Genomic DNA, 21195 nt, shown 5'->3' on the forward strand with positions numbered 1-21195 from the left:
TCAGAGGAGAGGTTCTGCTTCTCAGGAGGGTCACACCCTAATACAAGACCACTTCCTGTTATAAAACAAATAAACTTTATGATTCAATGTTGAGCTAATGCCACAGCCACAAAAAGACATTTCTCCAGCTGCTAGACAGCAAGTCTTATCTAGACATGGAGGACAGTCTCCTCATGGAGGACAGTGATATGCAAAGTGTTCAGTCTTTGTTGACACAAAGAAATCTTTGCATGTATCTTTACCAATGTCAAACTGCTGACAGTCGGCCGGGTAGAGGAGGAGAAGAAGACCCATGAGAAGCAGGTTCCATGGTGTAATGGTTAGCACTCTGGACTTTGACTCCAGCGATCTGAGTTCAAATCTCAGTGGAACCTTTAGTTTAGTTTGGACAGTAATACTGGTGTCCTTTCTACTTTCTCTAAAAATCCAGGACTCACTTTGCAGATTTCCAGTCAGCATGTTGTAACTGAATAACTATCAGAGTGTATCAGAAGGAGATCTTACATAAAGATAGAATTTAAATCTCTCTCCTAAATGACACTTTAATCTGGGATTAATAATGAGTATAAAAGTAGCTGAAGACATAATTTATTAAAGTATTATAACAAATACCTCCTTTATAGGGGCTGTCTTGATAACTGCCTCTCATTTCCACCTGTTCCACCATCTGTTCAACACACAACAGCAGCTGAAACTGATTCACAATCAGTGTTGATCCTAACTGGACAGGCTGGATTCACACAAGTGTGACTGACTTTTTGGGACAATATTATAACAAATACTTATGAGACATTATATAAAAGAAAGATCAGTGCATCATGACTTCAGCTCCATTCAAAGCTTTAGGAGGCTTCATGGCCTCCATCACTCCATAAGACTGTTCCATCTGTTCTGCATCTCTGACATGTGCTGGGACGTGGTGGCTTGGATGTTTCACTGCCGCTCATCTAGTAATAATGAGTAACACATATATGAACATCAAGCTGATTATGTCATTCTAAACTGAGTCCTTGGAAGAGCAGAAGCTGTGAACAGACCTTGTGGAGCAATGGTAGCACGTCTGAGTCCAGATCAGAAGGTTGCATGTTCAAATCATGTCAGGGTCACTGGTTTTATGTAATTTAGTCCTCTTTCTGTTCACACCAGGTCCACTAGAGCTCTCAGACTCCTCCACTGCACTGAAGTCTGGGTAGTTTTCACTTGAAGCAGAATGTCGGCTTTCTCCTGTGTTTTCTGGTTAAATTACTGCACATTCAGGGAAAATAGAGTTAGGGTTAAATAGAGCAAAAAATCCTGAGTCATCGATCTGCATTTGTTTAGAGGGCCGAAAGGGAGCAAGTGTGAAAACACCCTAAATTTTAATCTTTAGTGGGACCAACACTCCCCGAATAGCTTCTTCAGTTCTGCAGTGACAATGTTCTTCCTCAGCCAGTTGTTGTCTTTGTCTTGTTGTCTGTGGGTCTTGTTTTTCTGGCTTTGATGACAGCCCAGCTGGGATAGCCACAGGTTTGCAGGGCCTTTCTGATGTGATGTTGCTCCTTCTTCTTCTCCTCTGAGCTGGTCGGTACAGTTTGAGCTCTGTGCTGCAGCCATTGCGACAGCCATCGCACCTCAGAGTGATCCAGCAGTGCCTCATGTTCAGCAGCATACAGTGAGCAGCTTTAATCTCTGGATTGACAGACTTTATCTGCGCAATAACTTGCAGAACAGAAAGTCTTCCAAAATATCTCCTTTCCAGGGATAGCACACCAAAACTATCAACTGAGCAGCACTGGAGATGCTCTGCTCTGTCGATTCATCCAACTGAAAGGAACATTTCTTACATGATCGCAGTCTATCCAGCAGCTGTGCCTGAATGAACTTTCAGTTTATTAGCTGCCTCTGTGCCAAGCAAAAGCTCACACCAGTCAGATCTCTGTCCACCTGTACGGCCACAAAGCTGGGGGCAGTAACGCTGTTTTCCGGGATGTCTGAGTGCAGTCCTTTTTTTCTAGCTCTCAGGATGGGAGCTGTATCCACCCTGAAGGATGGCGCCACAGGAAGTTAAAAGGCACTATGACTCTGGTGGGACTCGAACCCACAACCTTTGAATCACTTCTCCTGTGTTTAACTAGAAGGCCAATGCGCTATCCATTGCGCCACAGAGCCACAAAGCAGTCAATTTGTTTGTCCTAGAATGAAAGGCAGAAATCCGGAATAAGCAGCAGCATTCCAGAATAGTCAACAGAATTCCAGAATTATACGTAGAATTCAGGAGTAACAGACAGTATTCTGGCAAGTCAGCAGTCCAGAAGGGAAGGCAACATCAGCAGTGGCTCAGTGGTAGAGCAGGGTTGTGTGTCCTTGACCCACATTGCCTCCAGTGCTGGTCATTGTATGACACTGCTTGGCAGCAGCCTTAAGCAATTTCCCTTCTGGGATTATTAAAGTATTTAAAAAAAGTCAGCATAACAGAGGTTACAGCATCACTGAGTTTCCCCTCAGGGAAGCTGCTTTTTACTGCCACCCCTGGATATATGCAGTCCAGTGCAGTGAGGCATGCTCTGTTCTGTACAATGGAGAAACCAAACAACTACTCCAAAATCTGGCCTTCAATGTTTGTCAAAGTTTGTCTTCAAACAAGATGCTTATGTTTAAGGCAAAAGCTGTGACAGAAACAAGTTCTTCTTCAAAGATACACAACTCCAACATCTTTGTGAAGTTTGTGGACGACACAACTGTGGTGGGTCTCATCTCCGGTGGAGATGAAACAAACTACAGGAATGAGGTGCACCTTCTGGCCGAGTGGTGCAGAGACCACAACCTCTCCCTGAATGTGGAGAAGACAAAGGAGATGGTTGTGGACTACAGGAGAGCACACAGTCAGCACACCCCTCTGACCATCGACGGGGTTCCTGGGTGTGCACATCACTGAGGACCTCTGTTTACATTATGCCAACTGCACTGTCTTGCACTATACATCTTTTGCACTCTTACTGCATTGTGCCTTCATTTTTGTGCCTTGTATTTTGTGTGTGCCTCATTGTAGGTACATTTTTTTACACTTACACAAGTTTTTAGTTATATTTATATATGAGTGAAGAGTAACGCAATTTCGATTCTCCGTATGTCCAGCACATATAGCAGATTTGACAATACAGCTGACTTTGAATTAAAACGAGTGAGTTGTTAAAAAAAAATTCCACCCCCATACAATTGAACCTGAATGATTGAATGAATTGAACCTAGTCATATTGAGACCAGAATGTTTTTTGTACCAGGCTGTAAACATGTTTCTTTCGTGCTGTGAGTTGGACATTTAACATGGAGTCTATGGGTATAACACACGTGAAATTACAATTTTTCACACATGTCGTAAACATTCCAATTTAAGACTAGTGGTTAAGACCTTCAAAACTCAGTGTGTAACATTGTTGGAAAAAAACTGTTTGATTTGGCATGTTTGTAGAGAAGATTGAAGCAAGGCGTCTGGACTTGTAGAGTTTTCCTGAAGAGGTTTCGCTGCTCAGTCCAAGCCAGCACTTCATCAGTTGTTGATCTGTTGGTGGGAAACATGGTTTACATGTGGCTGCAGACCCTCAGTGGGTGGTCTGGATAAAACTCACCAAACAATAGCACTAAATGTTTCCATAATTACCTGTGATGATCTGGCTGCCTGTGCCAGGTGTGCCTAATGACTGGCTAACGACTATGAGACTGCTGGTAGACAGCCCATTGTTCTTGCTGTTAGCATGTGACTTGGAGTGAAACTTCCTGGAATGGATGAAAATAACTGCTTTGTATGTGGTAAAAAGATGAGGCCACCACCACTCGAGAAGGTTTTAAACCAGCTTAACATAGGCTTAACATGGCTTCCTTAGCTTCCTCTCTGTCTAAAATGTGAACATTGTTGTCCTCAAAGGAGTGTCCTTTGTCTTTGAGGTGGAGGTGAACAGCTGAGTCTTGTCCTGAGGAGGTGGCTCTCCTGTGCTGAGCCATTCTCCTGTGGAGTGGTTGTTTAGTTTCTCCAATGTACAGATCAGAGCATTCCTCACTGCATTGGACTGCATATATGATATTGCTGTGTTTCTCCCTGGGAGTTTTATCCTTTGGGTGTACCAGTTTCTGTCTCAGGATTGTCCTCCAGTGGAGACTGCAACCTTAACACAGCGCCTTGGACGAAAAGCAGACTTGCAGAATGAAAGGCAGCATTTCGGAATGAAAAGCATTCCAGAATGAAATTCAAATTTCCGGAATGAAAGGCAGTAATCCAGATTAAGTGGCAGCATTCCAGAATAGACATCAGTATTCCGGAATGACAGGCAGAATTCCCGATTAACACTCTGTATAGTGGAAGAGAAGTCAGCAAGACATCATTCTGGAATGAAAAGCATCCCAGAATGGAAGAAAGCATTCCCAAATGAAAGGCAGAAATCTAGAATGAGAGCATCCTGGAATAGACATCCAGAATAACATCATAACGTCATTTAATCAATAGGGCTCGACCGATTAGCTCAATCCCCATACAGCCAATCTGTGTTTTCATTGTTGAAGCGTGGATATGCCTGTTTCACTTACTGTGTGCTGGTTGGTACATTGGACTTGGAACTGTTAGCCTGCAGCCATATTACTTGCCGAGGGACCTAAGTCATGTGACAGTACAGACAACGTTAGCCCAGAGCTAATGCTCTGTGTTAGCCTAAGCAGCACTTGTATGCAGGGGTACAGTGTTAGAGTTAAAATTCCCCTTGTTTCTTTTGATCACCTCCCGAGTTGGTTTATGAGGAAGGAGCGGATAAATTCTGGTCTCAAGATTACAATTTATTGAACAATGAGGCAGATTCTGAGTCACAGAGCTCTGGGTTGTTGCACACAAAGAACATGGGGAACATGCAACAGTTATACCTGCAGTAGCCCCCCCCCCCCCTAATCAAGTCACACCCTCTTCTAGCCGGTCACAGACCCATCTGTCTTCTGATTATACTTTGAAGTTCTGATGTTGACTTCCTGGAGTGTGGGATGCTAGCTCAGGACTCTCTCCACATCAGAGCCTCTTGTATTGGGAAGGTCCCAGACATCAATGTTGAATGGCAAAAGGCAACAGATTTGTTTACTTTGGGTGAGAACAGAGGTCGGAATGTCCCAGGGAAGTAACAATGATTAAAGGAGAGGCTGCATGTACAGATATTAAAATTTCCATCACGACCCAGGTTGGTTTCTGTCCTGAGTGCATGGTCTTTCCAGTTTGTCCTGTCCAGTTTGGTGGTTGGCGCTCCTTTACAATTGTTTCCATTTCATTCGCAGGCTAAATCTGCGCCGACCAGAGTCTCTCGTTTGACAGACAGCTATCACAGAAAGTTGCCGGGACAGCTGAGCAAGTAGTCACGTGCCAACATGGCACAGGTTGAATTGCTTCCAAGCCGGCTGTGTTCACGATCACATTGGTCGTTTGAGACTACAAGCCTCACTGTCCATTCTACCCTGTTTACTTTATTAGGAAGGTGCTCTACAATTGTCCCAACAAGCAGGGGGAGCACTGTACATAAAACTCTCTTCCTCACATGTTATTGTCATGTGTTTTTATGAAAGATAAGGCTGACTTGTTTTCTTGCTTCTCTATTTAAACAATCTGAAATCTTCACTGACACTGATGTGAACAGACTGAGAGTGTCTCTGTGCTATCTCAACAAGTCTTGAGCCAGAGATGAGAGTTTTCATCTGCATGGTCACCACATAATGAATCATTCTTACTATTGTGATGCCTTGAGATGAGGTCCAGTATTCTGGAATGGAAGTTAGCATGCCAGAATGGAAGGCAACATTCCGGGACAAACATCGGCATAACAGAATGTAGAGCACATTTGCACAATGAAAGACAGCATTCCGGAATGAAAGTCAAAATTCCGGAATGAAAGGCAGAAATCTAGAATAAGTGGCAGCATACCAGAATAGACATCAGTATTCCAGAAGGATAGGCAGAATTCCCGAATAACAGTTAGTATTCTGGAACAGAGGTCAGTATTCCGTAACAGAAGTCAGCAAGACAGCATTCTGGAATGAAAAGCATTCCAGAATAAAAGAAAGTATTCCCAAATGAAAGGCAGAAATCTAGAATGAGTGGCAGCATACCAGAATAGACATCCACCCACTCCAGATAATGATAGGCAGGATTCCGAATTAAACCCTAACCCGACAGCGGCCTGTGACATCATGGAAGTCAGCATTCTGAATGGAAGGCAACATTCTCGATCCAGCAATTTTAAAAATGAAGAAAAAATGAAAAGTGTCAGATTGACTGTGCCACGGTTTGGTCCTCAGACATGGGGAGCATAAAGTGATCTTTGAGATGAAAAGAATCCGATGTTGGCAAGATTTGAACCTGCCGGGGAAACCCAATGGATTTCAGCCATCGCCTTAACCACTTCCGGCCACCAACACTGTATAATTTGCTGTACATTGGGGGATACAGTACAGACAATGACATTTATGTAAGCTAGAATATACCAAATCAATTGTGAATAGAAATTAAATCAAATATGTCAAGGTGCTTTAACATGAAAATAAGGTGTGTTCACTGGCGCTCCTCATACAGACCAGGAGTCAGGCGTGTGCACAGCTTGTTTTACTGTGAGGGCAAGCTCTACTGAGAACATGGTGTTCTATTCAACTAGCATCCTGATTAAAAAAGAAGAAAGACATTCCAAGTACTTCATGTGAGCTGCGTATTCACAGAATATATTCACATATTCTGACGGAGCACTGCTACATGTCAAGTCCAGCCTAAGACAAAAACGTCTCCACCCTAACCAAAAGGCTATGGTGCCGTAACATTGAGGATAGGGAAGAGGAGTTGTTCTCGCCGCTAACCAACGTGCAGCAGCTGATCAATGAACACAGCTGCACTGCTTCCTGAACCAAACTGGGCCAGCTCTCCTCCTGCAGCCACCTTTTCAGTCCCAATGCACTTCTTTCTTCATTAGTCTCCAAATGCGTCCTCCTTTTGCCTGAATTTGGAGGATGCATCGCTACCATCCTTCGTGGCCTTAAATATCCCACAATGCTTTGCGGGCCTACTTTTTGTCCAATAGTACAATGACGGACCAAGTGAGCAGCAGCAGCACCGGCAGGAGTGCCGAATTCACATTTAAATGTAAGTAAAGAGCAGTAGTTTCCAGAGTTTTAAAATGCTAGTAGCATTAAAAAATGAGTTTTATATTTACAAACATGACGTCCTGTTGATACGAGGCGCTGTAAACTAAACATTTTGATTGGATGTTGTTTCTTGTTGTTTCTGTATATAGTATAAGTATAGTTCACGTGAGAGCATATTATCGTTATTATATCAAACGGTCATTCTGCCCTGTTATTATGTTGTAGGAGGAGCAGAGAGAAACAGAAGAAACCTGACAATTGATAACGGAGGAGATGAGACTGGAGAGGGAGTGGAGAGAGAGAGGAGAGAGAGGGAGAGATAGAGAGAGAGAGAGAGAGAGGGGAGAGAGAGAGAGAGAGATGGAGAGAGAGGGAGGGGAGAGAGAGATAAGAGAGGGAGAGAGAGCAGAGAAAGAGCGGACAGACCCTCAGCTCATACAGAGGATGGTGGACAGCAGTGATTTTTATGTTCTGTTATTTAAATGGTCACTTATTAAATTGTATATTAAATTGTTCTTGTCTCTGCTGTTTCTTAAACTCTTCTAACCTTGTTACATCATGTTTCAATACCTATTTATAATTTAAGTAAACTTTGAACAACTTCTCAGTGACCACAGTAAATCATTTAAGTGTTCTGTTATGTACAATATTACAAGACACAGTTTGAACATTTCTACTATTTACCAGTGGGCATTATGAAAATGTACAGTTTATTAGTTATAAAGATCAGCAGAAAATACTAGTCACAAAGAACATATATATAAATGTTTGGCTGAGCAGGAGTCCTTGGTGCTGCTGGACTGGACGATGCCACGGTGAAGACCGTGGGAGTCCTCTGGCTGTGAGTGGGACATCATCTGGGGGAGGGGGGTGCCTGTCTCCTCTGTCCACCACATCGTCCATCAGGGTTTGCAGAGCTGACGATCGGCGGCTGCCATGTTACTAAAGATGTTTTAAAAAGGGCAAAATAAAAAATAATAACTTCCCAGAGCGGCTTCCAAAGCAGCTTCAAATATGAAAAGCTATAAAATATGTATCCTCACCCTCCAAAGGTTGATGATGGTCAGTACACCTCCTCCAGGACAGACAGCTGGTCCTGGAGGGAGCCCCACTCTCCTCCACCCAGCAGTAATTCTCTGGTGCAGTGACAGACCTGATGCTTAATGACACATTAAAGCAGTGCTTTCAGGGTTATTTGCAGGGTTCTTACACATTTAGCTATTTATTTAAAGTATTAAAATTACAAACAGACCCTGTATCAAGTCTTACAATTGAATAAAATATAAATTACATTTAATCATATTTGTCTATCTACTGGTTATATGGCTAGCGTTTGCTCAGTAGCTGGTATATTAATTATGATCAATAATATGGTTAAACAGCAGCTTACCGTCACCTCCCCACTGCGCTCTCCCAGCCTGAAGAAAATGAGCCGTCACCGGTTTTGCTGCCGCTGGAGCCGCCTCTCCTCTTCCTCCAACAACAAATAATATATTAAAAAATTCCAAATTTCTAAATCCACACTATTGTCCCGCTTGTTGTGTAGTCCGTGTTGTGTCGCTGTCGCTGTCGCTGCTTTTGTTTTTCCTGGGGCAAAATTTATGACGTCGCGCCACAATCAGGAAGTGCTTTGAAGGCCAGACCGTCCCATTTACCAACGGTTGAGGATCCTCCGGAGGACGCGGCCTCCTGAGACCGCGTAGGCTGCGTCCTCCGAAGGATGCAGACCCTGAATTGAGACACAACCTGAGTCTTTCTCTGTGTCTTTGCTTCTTTTTAACGTCCCGGGCAGGAGCAGGTGAGTGATCGCAGTTCCGCCGACGTCACAGGTTGAGGAGAAAAAGGGCAATCAGGCAGTTCAACACAAATTTTAGAATTCAAATGTAAATGTTTCTGATCCATCACCAGAACACTGGGAAACACATTTACTACCCTTTGTGTCATCAGGGGACAAAAATGTTATATGTTATATATGTTATATACTGCTCTAAAAACTGAACAGATTCATATTTTTCTGCATCAATATGTGGAACAACTTCAGGACTGCTCAGAACTACCAAACATGACATCATTGGAGGAGTTTAACGCTTTAAATGCCAGGTAGATTGCATGATGCAAATATTTCATGTAAAAATGCACAAAACAAGTTATTTTACAAGTTGGGAGGCTCAGGCATTATTTTATATCTGTCATGTCAAAGTTTATCCAAAATATTGAGTTGGAGTTATTAGTGTTTGTATTGCAGCAGTTTTAAATGGTGTTTTCCACTTAGGTCCATTAACTCCTATTATAATACTACATTTTAATATCAGAGCCATAACAACATGGAATCATGCATTTCTTAATGTAAGGGTTTCATTTGTGAGGACATGTCAAAGTTCATGATCATAAATTCAGCTTCACATTCTTCATTTCACTGCTTCTAAGACAAAAACATGTTCTGACCTGAAATCACAGTCAGTGATTCAAATGAAAGTGAAACATCATCAACATTTAAAGCACAAAGTTGAAGCTGCTGTCACTTCCACACACTCTGCTTCTACACACAGCACAGACTCACTGAGGAACCAGGAAACAACCTGAACCCAAACCCAGCATGTAGAGGCTGAGTGAATGTGGTGCTGAAGGTGTGGAGGTGGATCAGTGTGTCAGAGGAGACTCTGTAGAAGGACAGAGTGCCAGCAGGACAGTCCACATACACTGCTGCTCTGTGAGAGACAGAGGAGGAGGAGATGGATGTTTCTCTGTTATTGTGACAGACAGAGTAACCACGATCAGAGCAGAACAGACTCCAGGACTGATTGTTTCCTCCAAACCTGCAGTCATCACTGTCTCCTTTCCTTCTGATTCTTCTGTAACTCACTGATATATTAACCCCTCCTCTCCTCTCGACCTCCCAGTAACAGCGACCAGTCAGAACATTTCTACACAGCAGCTGAGGACACCAGTCAAATCTGTCTGGATGATCAGGATATGGCTGCTTCTCCCACACATATGTCACCTTCCTGTTGTTGTCAGACAGTTTGAGGTTTGTGTGCACTGAGTTTGTGTCGACTTCAAGTTGACAGAAATCTGATGGAGAGAAAAAGACACAGCTGCAGTTTATCATCTGACACATCTGATGGCTTCATTCTGTCTTTACTGACTGATGTGTTGTTCATTCATACAAAGTTTATCATCAGACTTTTTGTCACTAATGTTTGAATGAACAAACACACAACTATCAGCTTTGTGTTCAAACACAAACTGGATATTTGCAGCAATGTGAGTAAAGACAGACGACACATTTAGAACATGAGAAGAACAGCAGCATCAACTGTATCATTGGATAAAGAGCATCATCCAAAAGCTCCTTCATCAGAGTCTGGAGGAGGATCTGGACTGAAAGACCAGACTCAGACCTCCTGATCTATCCTGATATTGTTCCACTGTTACTATTGTAAATACTTATTCCGCTTCTGTATTATTCTCCTTCTTCTGGACACATTTTCAGCAGAACTAGTCCCACAGCTTTAATGTGAGCGACCTGAAACTTTTACAGGACGTCCGGCTGTACCGGGACACCTGTGCTATGACTTTTCTTTCCGTTCCGACGTACGTTTTTCACGTAAATCGCAAAAAAACAGTGGGCGAACGACATAGACAGTGAATGGGGAGAGAGAGAAAAAAGGCAAAAGTCACAAAACCAGGGAGGAAGCCGAAAACTGAGGGAGCCATTTCCATGGTAACCGTAACAGCAGCATCAACTTACACAACATACACAACTAACATACACACACACACACACACACACACACACACACACACACACACACACACACACACACACACACACACACACACACACACACACACACACACACACACACACACACACACTGATTTTCAAAATAAAAGCCTCCAAATCATTACACACCTTACTAGGCCAGGTAAACTACACACAAGCCACCCAGAAATATGCAGACACACACTATACACACCTGCCAACACACAGACACACAAACATGGATTTTCAAAATAAAAGACCCTGCACAATAACAGGATATTACACACACACACACACACACTTACACAGACACACACTGATTTTCAAAATAAAAGCCTCTAATTCATTTCACAGCTAATTAGCGCTAGCCACCCCTACAAATTATACATCAAATCGACCGGCTCGGTCAGGACTACTACCCTCTGAGGTTTGGTAGCGATCGGATAAACGGTGTTTGAAAAAATCCAGAAAAACTGCGATGGACCCTCCACACAGGCATCAAATCACTGTCAAAACTTTGAAGGCATGGCGTTTGGGCATGCTTTCACACAGAACCTTCATTCAAAATGTAAAATGTAGATAAACATTAGACCTCTGACATATTGAGTCCCCATGTCTGTGCCACTTTTTGTTTTGACAGGCAAGCCACTTAAGCTGACCTAACCCCCCTCATAGGAAATAATGGGAAACTGGTGAGATCCCTGACAAAACCCAGCTAACTTTGGAAGCCTATCAGTCTGGCATGCCTCTACACAGAATATTCATTTCAACTGCAAACTGCTCATAAGGAGTTGGACTTTATCATACTGAGTCCTCATGTTCATGTCTTTTACCAAACTTCATAAAATAGCAGCCAAAGTCACATCCACATCTTTAGGATTCCTCCATTCAGAATGAACGGAGAAGCCTGGGGCCTATTAAACCTTATATAAAACCAATCAGAAACACTGTAAAAGCATGAAATGTCATCAGTGGCATCTTTCACATCTGCTGGTGATCAGGAATGAGGTTTGGTGGTATATAATGGGGCGGACCGGCAGCAGGGTGTGGGTGAGAGTGCATTGGCCCACTCAAAATTTCTTGTGAAATTTTCTAGGTTATATATACAATAGTTATTTCTATTTTCTTTCCTGTTTGGTTCTTCTGTCCTTATGTTCCTTTCTTTGGTTGGGATTGTTGGTGCATTATCATTGAGGGTTTTTCCTGTAGAACAGACCAAAAGTCCAGTTCATATGTTCACTGGGCCGAAGCCTCTGTCATAAAATCAATAATGTCATAATATGCCACCAGTACTGTTGTCCACAGGATGAAATCACACGTTTAAAAATGATTATTATTTAAATATATTTAACATTTCACCACAAGATGGCAGCAAACATGGTCAAACTCTCACCACCCTGTTTGCCAGTGATCTGTGTTTTTTTATTGCCCATTTCTAAAATGGCAAGTGTGAGTAAGAAAAGGAAGGTTGACAGCGAAGGCCGAAGTTTCAGGACAAGTGGAAATGGAAGAAGAATGTGAGGGCAAGACATCTTGCACATTGAAACCTGTGTTGGAGCCAGACCTGCCCCCTTTACTGCAGCTGAGAGCCCAGTCTCTTCCTTCTCATCAGAGGTCCCTCGTTAATCGCGGGGTTACGTTCCAAAAATAACCAGCAAAAGGTGAAATCCGTGAAGTGATGGGCTTTATTTTTTACAGTTATTCTAGATGCTTTAAGGCTGTGAACCCCTCACTACACACTTTATACTCCTTTCTCTCCTAATCAAACACTGTCAGAGTTCAAACCTTCATAAAAATAAGTCCAGTGTTACAGAATGAAACCAAAGCACAAAGCAAAATAAAAGGAAATATAATAAATGAAGATTAAAAAATGGTTTGTGAAATGGAAGTTGTGGTGGCTGCACTAAAATGAATGATAAGTTAATGTGGTCTGTTCAGAGCTGTCAGTAAAAGCTTGTTTAACTGGTTTCGGCTGTCCCGCCTAACAAATGAAGAGATTGCTTCCAAAACGCTATAAATCCAGAAAAAAGTGTTTTCTTTCCAAAAAGGGTTTATATGAAACTTCTAGTTTTCATATAAACCCTCCGCCATGACAGTTGGAAAGCTGCCCCGTGATTGGTTGAATGGAAATGCTGCATTGTGCTGAAAATCAGGGCGAAACGGTGCAGGGAAACATGGCGGATAACGTGTTTTGTTACAAATTGATTAAAAACTTTAAACAGAGACCCTGTGTGAAACTTATTTTTAAGCTGGAACCTAAAACTCCTGCTGGGGAGTAATAAACTCCAGTAAACACCAAAGAAATCCAACCGCAGAGGCTGCGCTACAACAGCTCTGATGGACTGATAGAACACTGACTCATGCACAATAACATGAGGAAAGACTGAGTCAAACTTACACTTCCTCGGCCCAGGTTTTAACCTCTGCTCTCCACCATGCTCCACCCTGCAGGAAGAAACACAGTCAGAATGATTTTCTAACCAACATGAGTCCAAACTGCTGATCAACATGAAGCAGAGTTCCTCAGTTTGTCAGAGACACACAAACAGACTGAAACTCATCTGTGTCGACTCCAGAAGAGTCTCTCCTGATCTGCTCTGTGTTTATTCATGTCCTCCATTCTGTGAAATATTGCTCTCTGTCAGTGCTTTACTGTAAAATCCTCTTCATGCAGCAACAGTGTAGGTTTGATCTCAGCATTGTGCATTTATCCAAAGCAGCAAACAAGCCACACTGTCTCTGACTGTTTGTTCCTTTCACTCTATATGCAAACACAAGCCTGGTTCACATGTGTCATGGATGGAAGAGTTTCTGACACACTTCAAATAAATACATTCACTCATGTCTGTGTGTAGTTTTTACAGTGATAATATTGTAGTGTCTCCCTGCTCTCTGTCTCTGACTGAAGGAACTCCTCCTTCTACCATTGTGTTGTTGTCTCCTCTGAAGCTTCACATATGGATTGTTTCAGGAACATTTGTTTGTGGAAATAATTCAGTGGTTCTTACAGCTGAGGACATTAATAAGTAGGGCATCATTTAGTATTTGATCTGCACTAAGTGTGACTGAAAATCAGTCTGTTTGTATTTTGACATGAAGAACGTGTATAAAGAAAAGTGAAGTTAATGATGGACACTTAATGATGGAGGAAGATGAACATCAGGGATCAGTGATTATTTCTTCTCTGCAGTTTCAATCCATCCATCAACAGCTGTGGATATATGAGCTAAACTGACAGACTGAGGAGGACTCATGCTCTGTGGTCTCTGTGTACCTGAGAGTGTCCAGACTACAATCTGGACTGGTGAGTAAAGCAGACAGCAGCTCCACTCCTGAGTCTCCTGGATGATTGTAGCTCAGGTCCAGCTCTCTCAGATAGGAGGGGTTGGAGGTCAGAGCCGAGGCCAGAGAAGCACAGCCCTCCTGTGTGATCAGACAACCTGACAGACTGGAGGTACAAAACATGTCATGAACTCAAGAAGAAAGAAGGAAAATCCAACAGATCTTCAACATGAACATGAAGCAGAATTTAACTGATGATCAAAAAGCTGGATCCTGACCTGAGAGTCTTCAGTCTGCAGTCTGGACTCTTCAGTCCACGAGACAGCTGCTTCACTCCTGAATCCTGCAGGTCGTTATTATTAAGATCCAGCTCTCTCAGACTAGAGGACTGGGAGCTGAGGACTGAGGACAGAGCTTCACAGCTTCTCTCTGAGAGGTTACAGCTGCTCAGTCTGAGAAAAAAAAGATTGAACACAAAGTCAATGTTTTATTGTTCATATAAAAATCAACCATGTTTGAAATGGTTCATAAATCCACCTACAGAACTTTGTTGGAGGCTTTGACCACTGGCAGCAGCCTCAGAAGAGCCTCCTCTGAAGCAGAGTATTTCTTCAGGTCAAACACCTCCAGATCTTCTTCTGATGACAGTAAGATGAAGACCAGAGCTGACCACTGAGCAGGAGACAGTTCATCTGTGGAGAGACGTCCTGATCTCAGGGCCTGTTGGATCTCCTCCACTAGAGAACGATCATTCAGTTCATTCAGACAGTGGAACAGATTGATGCTTCTCTCTGCAGACACATTCTCACTGATCTTCTTCTTGATGTACTGGACTGTTTCCTGATTGGTCTGTGAGCTACTTCCTGTCTGTGTCAGCAGGCCCCGTAGAAGAGTCTGATTGGTCTCCTGTGAAAGACCCAGGAGGAAGCGGAGGAACAAGTCCAGGTGTCCATTTGGACTCTGTAAGGACTTGTCCACAGCACTCTGGTGGAGGTGTTTTAGTTCAGGTTTGTGTCTTTTGTCTCTAAAGACTTTAGACCACAGAGGTGTTCTTTTTTGTTTTTCCAGCAGGTTGACAGCAGAGCTGATGAAGGTCAGATGGACATGAAGAGCAGCCAGAAACTCCTGAACACTCAGATGGATGAAGCAGAACACCTTGTCCTGGTACAGGCCTCTCTCCTCTTTAAAGACCTGTGTGAACACTCCTGAGTACACTGAGGCTGCTCTGATATCGATGCCACACTCTGTCAGGTCTGACTCATAGAAGATCAGGTTTCCTTTCTGCAGCTGATCAAAAGCCAGTTTTCCCAGAGACTGGATCATCTCCCTGCTCTCTGGACTCCACTGTGGATCTGTCTCGGCTCTTCCATCATACTTGATCTTCTTCACTTTGGTCTGAACCACCAGGAAGTGGATGTACATCTCAGTCAGGGTCTTGGGCAGCTCTTCTCCCTCTCTGGTTTCCAACATGTTCTCCAGAACTGTAGCAGTGATCCAGCAGAAGACTGGGATGTGGCACATGATGTGGAGGCTTCGTGATGTCTTGATGTGGGAGATGATCCTGCTGGCCTGCTCCTCCTCTCTGAACCTCTTCCTGAAGTACTCCTCCTTCTGTGGGTCAGTGAACCCTCTGACCTCTGTCACCACGTCCACACAGTCAGGAGGGATCTGATTGGCTGCTGCAGGTCTTGTGGTGATCCAGAGGCGAGCAGAGGGAAGCAGCTTCCCCCTGATGAGGTTTGTCAGCAGCACATCCACTGAGGTGGACTTTGTGACATCAGTCAGGGTCTCAGTGTTCTGGAAGTCCAGAGGAAGTCGACACTCATCCAGACCATCAAAGATGAAGACCACCTGGAGGCGCTGAAAGCTGCAGATTCCTGCCTCTTTGGTTTCAGTGAAGAAGTGATGAACAAGCTCCACCAAGCTGAACTTTCTCTCTCTCAGCACATTCAGCTCTCTGAAAGTGAATGGAAATGTGAACTGGATGTCCTGGTTGGCTTTGTCTTCAGCCCAGTCCAGAGTGAACTTCTGTGTTAGGACTGTTTTCCCGATGCCAGCCACTCCCTTTGTCATCACTGTTCTGATTGGTTCCTGTCTTCCAGGTGAGCCTTTAAAGATGCCTTCTGGTCTGATGCTTGTTTCTGGTCTGTGTGCTTTCCTGGATGCTGCTTCAATCTGTCTGACCTCATGTTCCTCATTGACCGCTGCAGTCCCTCCCTCTGTGATGTAGAGCTCTGTGTAGATCTGGTTCAGAAGGGTCAGCTCTCCTGCTTTAGCGATCCCCTCAAACACACACTGGAACTTCTTCCTCAGGTTAGACTTGAGTTTACGTCCACACTCTGCAGCAGGAGTTCCTAAACAAACAATAAATGTCATTAATAAGTGAGCGCTACAATAAATGTGTCAAATAAATGTTTTCTGTCTCCATGAAATCTGTTCATCAGTTGTAGACAAACAGTTTGTGTTTTCAGTCAGAAGAATTCACAGATGTCTGCATCATATTAACAGCAGAGTGTGTAAATGTAAACTTCATTTCCTCTTTCCATCATGTTAAAGCTCTTCAAATCCTCTTACTGCTCTGCAGACGCTCAGCCAGCTCCTCCTGCTTCATCCTCCTCAGGAAGTGCACTGTGATCTGCACTAATGACTCTCTGCTGCTCCTCTGCTCTTCATCCTCCTCATCCTCCCTCTGACTCTCTGAGCATTCTGGGTAATCTGGACTCAGGAGCTTCTGGATCTTCTTCAGCTCATCCTTCACAAACCTGACAATGTTCTCCTCCAGCAGCTGGATCAGAACAACAGAGTATAAACTCTCAGACTTTGAGGAGCAGAATAACAGTTTAGTGTTTCATGATATTACAGCTTATGTTCATACATGTATTACTTGAATCTACAACATTAGATATGAAGTGTTGTGTATGCACAGCTGCTGTAGTTATAAGTATTACTACCACAGTTCTGTCTCTGAGCTCTTCAGGCAGCTCCTCTGACCTCATGATCCTCATGTGCTCTAACATGCACTGTGAGCTGTAAGGTCTTATACAGACAGGTGTGTGTCTGTCCTCATCAAGTCCAATCAGTATCATCAAAGACAGCTGGACTCAGATGAAGGTGTAGAACCATCTGAAGGATGATCAGAAGAAATGGACGCACCTGAGTTCAATATATGAGAGTCACAGCAAAGGCTCTGATACTTAGGACCATGTCATATTTCACTTTGTCTTTTTAATACATCTGCAAACATGTCAACAACTCTGTGTGTTTCTGTCAGTATGGGGAGCTGTGTGGACATGAATGAGGAAAAATGAACTTCAATGATTTTAGCAAATGGCTGCAATATAACAAAGTGAAACATTTAAGGGGGTCTGAATACTTCCTGCACCCACTGTGTGTGTATATATAGTTTAAATTGAGGCAACTGGACTCAAGGATTGTGTTTGAAGACGTTTGGCCACTCCCCCGAGTGGCTTCCTCATTTCTGCCGAGTGGCTCATCACATTATGTAACATCTTTGCAGAGACACAGTCATGCTGTCTACATTTTAACAATGCTATGTGACGATGCTGTAAATGTGTCTTCACATCACCTGAGCTGCTCTGCACTGTGTGCCCTGGTTGTATGATTCACCATATTTCAACCAAAGAAGACATGGACGCACACAGGGTCCCCTCCACTCTTCGCCTTGTTCAGGGGTCAGGCTCTGGGTCTCTGTAAAGCACCAGGACTGTTGTGTTGTAGTTAGAAGCTGTTTGTACTCACCATAAATATGGCGTCCTGAGCAGGAGTCTGAACACTGGGTTGCTGCAGTCTGTGACAGAAACATCAGCATTTAACAACACAATCACTTCACTAAGTGTTTTGATGTGTTTTCACTTTAAACAGATACACAACAGTCAACAGACTGGTGACAAACAAGCATTGTTGTATTAAAAAATGAAAACTATCCCAACTCCACACGTCCAGCTCATGTTGAACCTGTTGCTGCTGCTTTAATGACTGAAGCACAGCTTTAAGAGTTCCATTCCACTTCCACTGTCATCATATGTTCACATTGATTTAGACCAGGGGGGTTCAATTAAAGTCCCTGAGGTCCAGCTGTTCACATTTCCTCCAAGTCAAAGGTCTGAACTGATGTCTAGCTTGTGTCTTATTAGCTTCCCCTATGTCCACATGTTCATATGTTTCAGTAATATCTATTGTCAGTTTTCAATGCAGGAAATGTTTACCTGGGGCACAGCTAGCTCTGTTACCAGAATAAAAGTAGTCCCAGGCAAATACATTGAAGGCCTTTATTTCAGATTAAAGAAAACTGAAACCTCAGACTGAAATAAATAAAAAGTGCAACAGTCAATGGACTGGTGAAGAAAATTAATTAATACACAAAATGTGTGTATTAAAAATGAAAACTATCCTGACTCCACACTGTTCAGCTGCATCCAGCAGGTTTGTAATTTGTTCTTCTTCACATATTCTGCTTTAATGGCTGCCAGCACAGCTGTAAGAGTTCAGTTAAATCTTCCACTCATCATGTTTCTCTTTCTTTAACATTAAACGATGTGCAGCAGGATGGGTTTGTAATGAATCGCAGTCAGACAATGTTGCAGTGTCATGATATAGATTCTATATCATGTGTTATGACTAAGTCATATTTTGTGTGTGTGAGTGTTCTCCCTCCCCGCCAACAGGGGGGAGCATACTATTGGTTCTGCAGCTGGATGACATGGAGCTCGAGGATTGGAGGACACAGATGGGCTCTGAATTTAAAAACCCTCCACATCAGCCACCCGATGCTCTTGCCCTCCTCTCCACATCTCGAGAAGACTGCACTCGATTTTTGCTTGTATATTGGACATTAGACTGTGAATATTAATTTATGTAATTTAGACTCGTCGTTTGATTTTGGCTTTACCTAGAGTAATTGAATTTAAGTTATTATTACATACCAGGCACATTTGAGTAGGGGTGAGAAGCCGTTTTTGTTTATTCGTTTTCTCCTGTTTTTTGTTAGGAAGTCAGGGAAGTCACCTGTATCTTTGTTTGAATCTCTTTTCTTTTGTTCAGGAAAGACAGGAGCTGAGAACCTTAGTTGTTTTGTTTGTTATTTTGGCATTGCTCACCCTGAAGGTTTCTGTTGTCTCGGTTCGTTTATAAATAAATTTATATAAATTCCATTCGTCGTTGATATTTTTTCATATCTACCTTGGGAGTCGGAACAGGAGGGAAGAGTCACTTTATGCTACAACTAGGTTTCCCCTAGGCCGGTTGTAACATAAATTGGGGGCTCGTCGATTCTTTTGAAAGCGTGTTGGTAAGTAAAACGTTTGTTATCGGTAAGTTAAATTTGGCTCGTTCGTGTTTTGATTCGTGTCAGTAAGTAATTGGCAATTCGTCGTTTTTTTGGAATATTGTATTTTTCATATTACTCTGCATAATACTGGTTGACAGTTTTGCTCTGAATATGGAGTTTGATCTAGAGTATTTTGTGAAGAATCCTACAGTCCAGCAGTTGGACAAGTGTAGGAAGGTGGATTTATTAATGATTGCTGCGCGTTTTCAGGTCAGAGTGCCCCAAAACGTTAAAAAGGAGGAACTGAAAGAGCTTTTGCAGGAAAAGCTAGTGGAGGAAGGTCTGTGTGTGTCTGTGCCCTCTGTAGAGGAGGCGGCGAAAGCTGACGTGAGCTCCCGTGACACGGTGCAGCCCAGCCCAACCGCTCCCTCTGGTCCGTCTGTTACGCCTGCTATGACGGCAGAGGAGATGCAGCTAACTCTCAGAATAAAAGAAATTGATTTGAGAAATCGCGAGTTAGAGGTGGAGGCCATGCACCTGAAGGTGAGGGCCTTAGAGCTAGAGCGTCTCCCCTCTGCGACTCCACACCCATCTGCCTCACGACAGGTTCCTCATTCTCCTCGTGACACATTTGATGTGAGCAAGCACATTGCTTTAGTGCCACCATTCAGAGAGTCTGAGGTGGATTGCTATTTTAGTGCCTTTGAAAGAATCGCAACCACTCTGAATTGGCCGGTTGTAACACATGACACTGCAGACCTTTGTTATTTCCTTTACTTAAAGCCTTCAGAAACCACCATGAGATGATAACATGACAACATAAAACAATGACAATGACAACAAATTCAACCAAAAACACCGAAGAACAGAAGCCACCTTAAAGTTCTGCACAGGCTGTGTTCAAGTCAGAATAATCAGCAGGGTGAGGTACGTGCAAAAATCCAAACCAGGACCCTGGGAATCTGAGGAGGAGGAGACTAGCTCCTAGCTACATATAGGCTGACAGCTACAGTCGTTTTGGGAAGTTGGTCAAACTTTCTATATTTCTGCATAAATATGACCCGAAACACGATCAATGCTGAATTCTGCAGGCCGACAAATAAACTTTACTGCTGGACTGCATGTGGTTCAGACGAGTCCAGATGGAGATGAAGAGTGAAGGTGTCATGCTGCATGCTGTGTGTCAGTCATGATGTCAGTTTTAGCTACGGTCTGCTAACAAGAATCTGTTAATGACAGACTGATTCACATTGAACTGAAGTATGGATCCTTTACTCGCCATCAGCTAGTTTTAAGAGTTCAAATACACAGTATTGCTATATTAGCCTAATGTACTAGCGGAGCATCGTCTGTTAGTATAATATTTACATACAGTGTATGAATCTATCATTTATTTAAATGTTTTATTACTGAAATGTCTTTCCATACTTTGTTTCAGTGGGCTGCCTTTCTAGTACAGTGAGGCAGATGTTTAAGTCATATTTATGCAGACATATAGAAGATTTTAAATGATTCATACACTTTGAAGCAGCACTGTAAATATGCATTACTCTGTGCTACAGATGCTCCAAACCATCAACCACCTGCAGAGCAAACAGACACATACAACCCCAAGAGTCCAGCAGAGCTCATCACAGCATGGAGACACTTCCAGAGTGATTCTTACCTTTGATCATCAGATGGCTGATCAGCTTTGAATTCAATGGGCTGAACCATCGACCAATCACTT

General features: G+C 43.1%; 3 non-coding genes across 3 annotated transcripts; 2 read left to right on the top strand and 1 right to left on the bottom strand.

The window, feature by feature from the left end:
* Positions 1-302: 302 nt before the first annotated feature.
* Positions 303-374, top strand: trnaq-uug (transfer RNA glutamine (anticodon UUG)). The gene has a single exon. It is a non-coding gene; the product is annotated as a tRNA-Gln (tRNA).
* A 660-nt stretch (positions 375-1034) lies between these two features.
* On the top strand, positions 1035-1106 carry trnaw-cca (transfer RNA tryptophan (anticodon CCA)). The gene has a single exon. It is a non-coding gene; the product is annotated as a tRNA-Trp (tRNA).
* Positions 1107-2056: 950 nt separating this feature from the next.
* On the bottom strand, positions 2057-2148 carry trnar-ucu (transfer RNA arginine (anticodon UCU)). The gene is given in 2 exon segments: positions 2057-2092; positions 2112-2148. It is a non-coding gene; the product is annotated as a tRNA-Arg (tRNA).
* Between the last annotated feature and the right edge of the window lie 19047 nt (positions 2149-21195).

Source organism: Parambassis ranga, unplaced genomic scaffold (assembly GCF_900634625.1).
Source record: "Parambassis ranga unplaced genomic scaffold, fParRan2.1 scaffold_27_arrow_ctg1, whole genome shotgun sequence".
Classification (NCBI taxonomy): domain Eukaryota; kingdom Metazoa; phylum Chordata; class Actinopteri; family Ambassidae; genus Parambassis; species Parambassis ranga.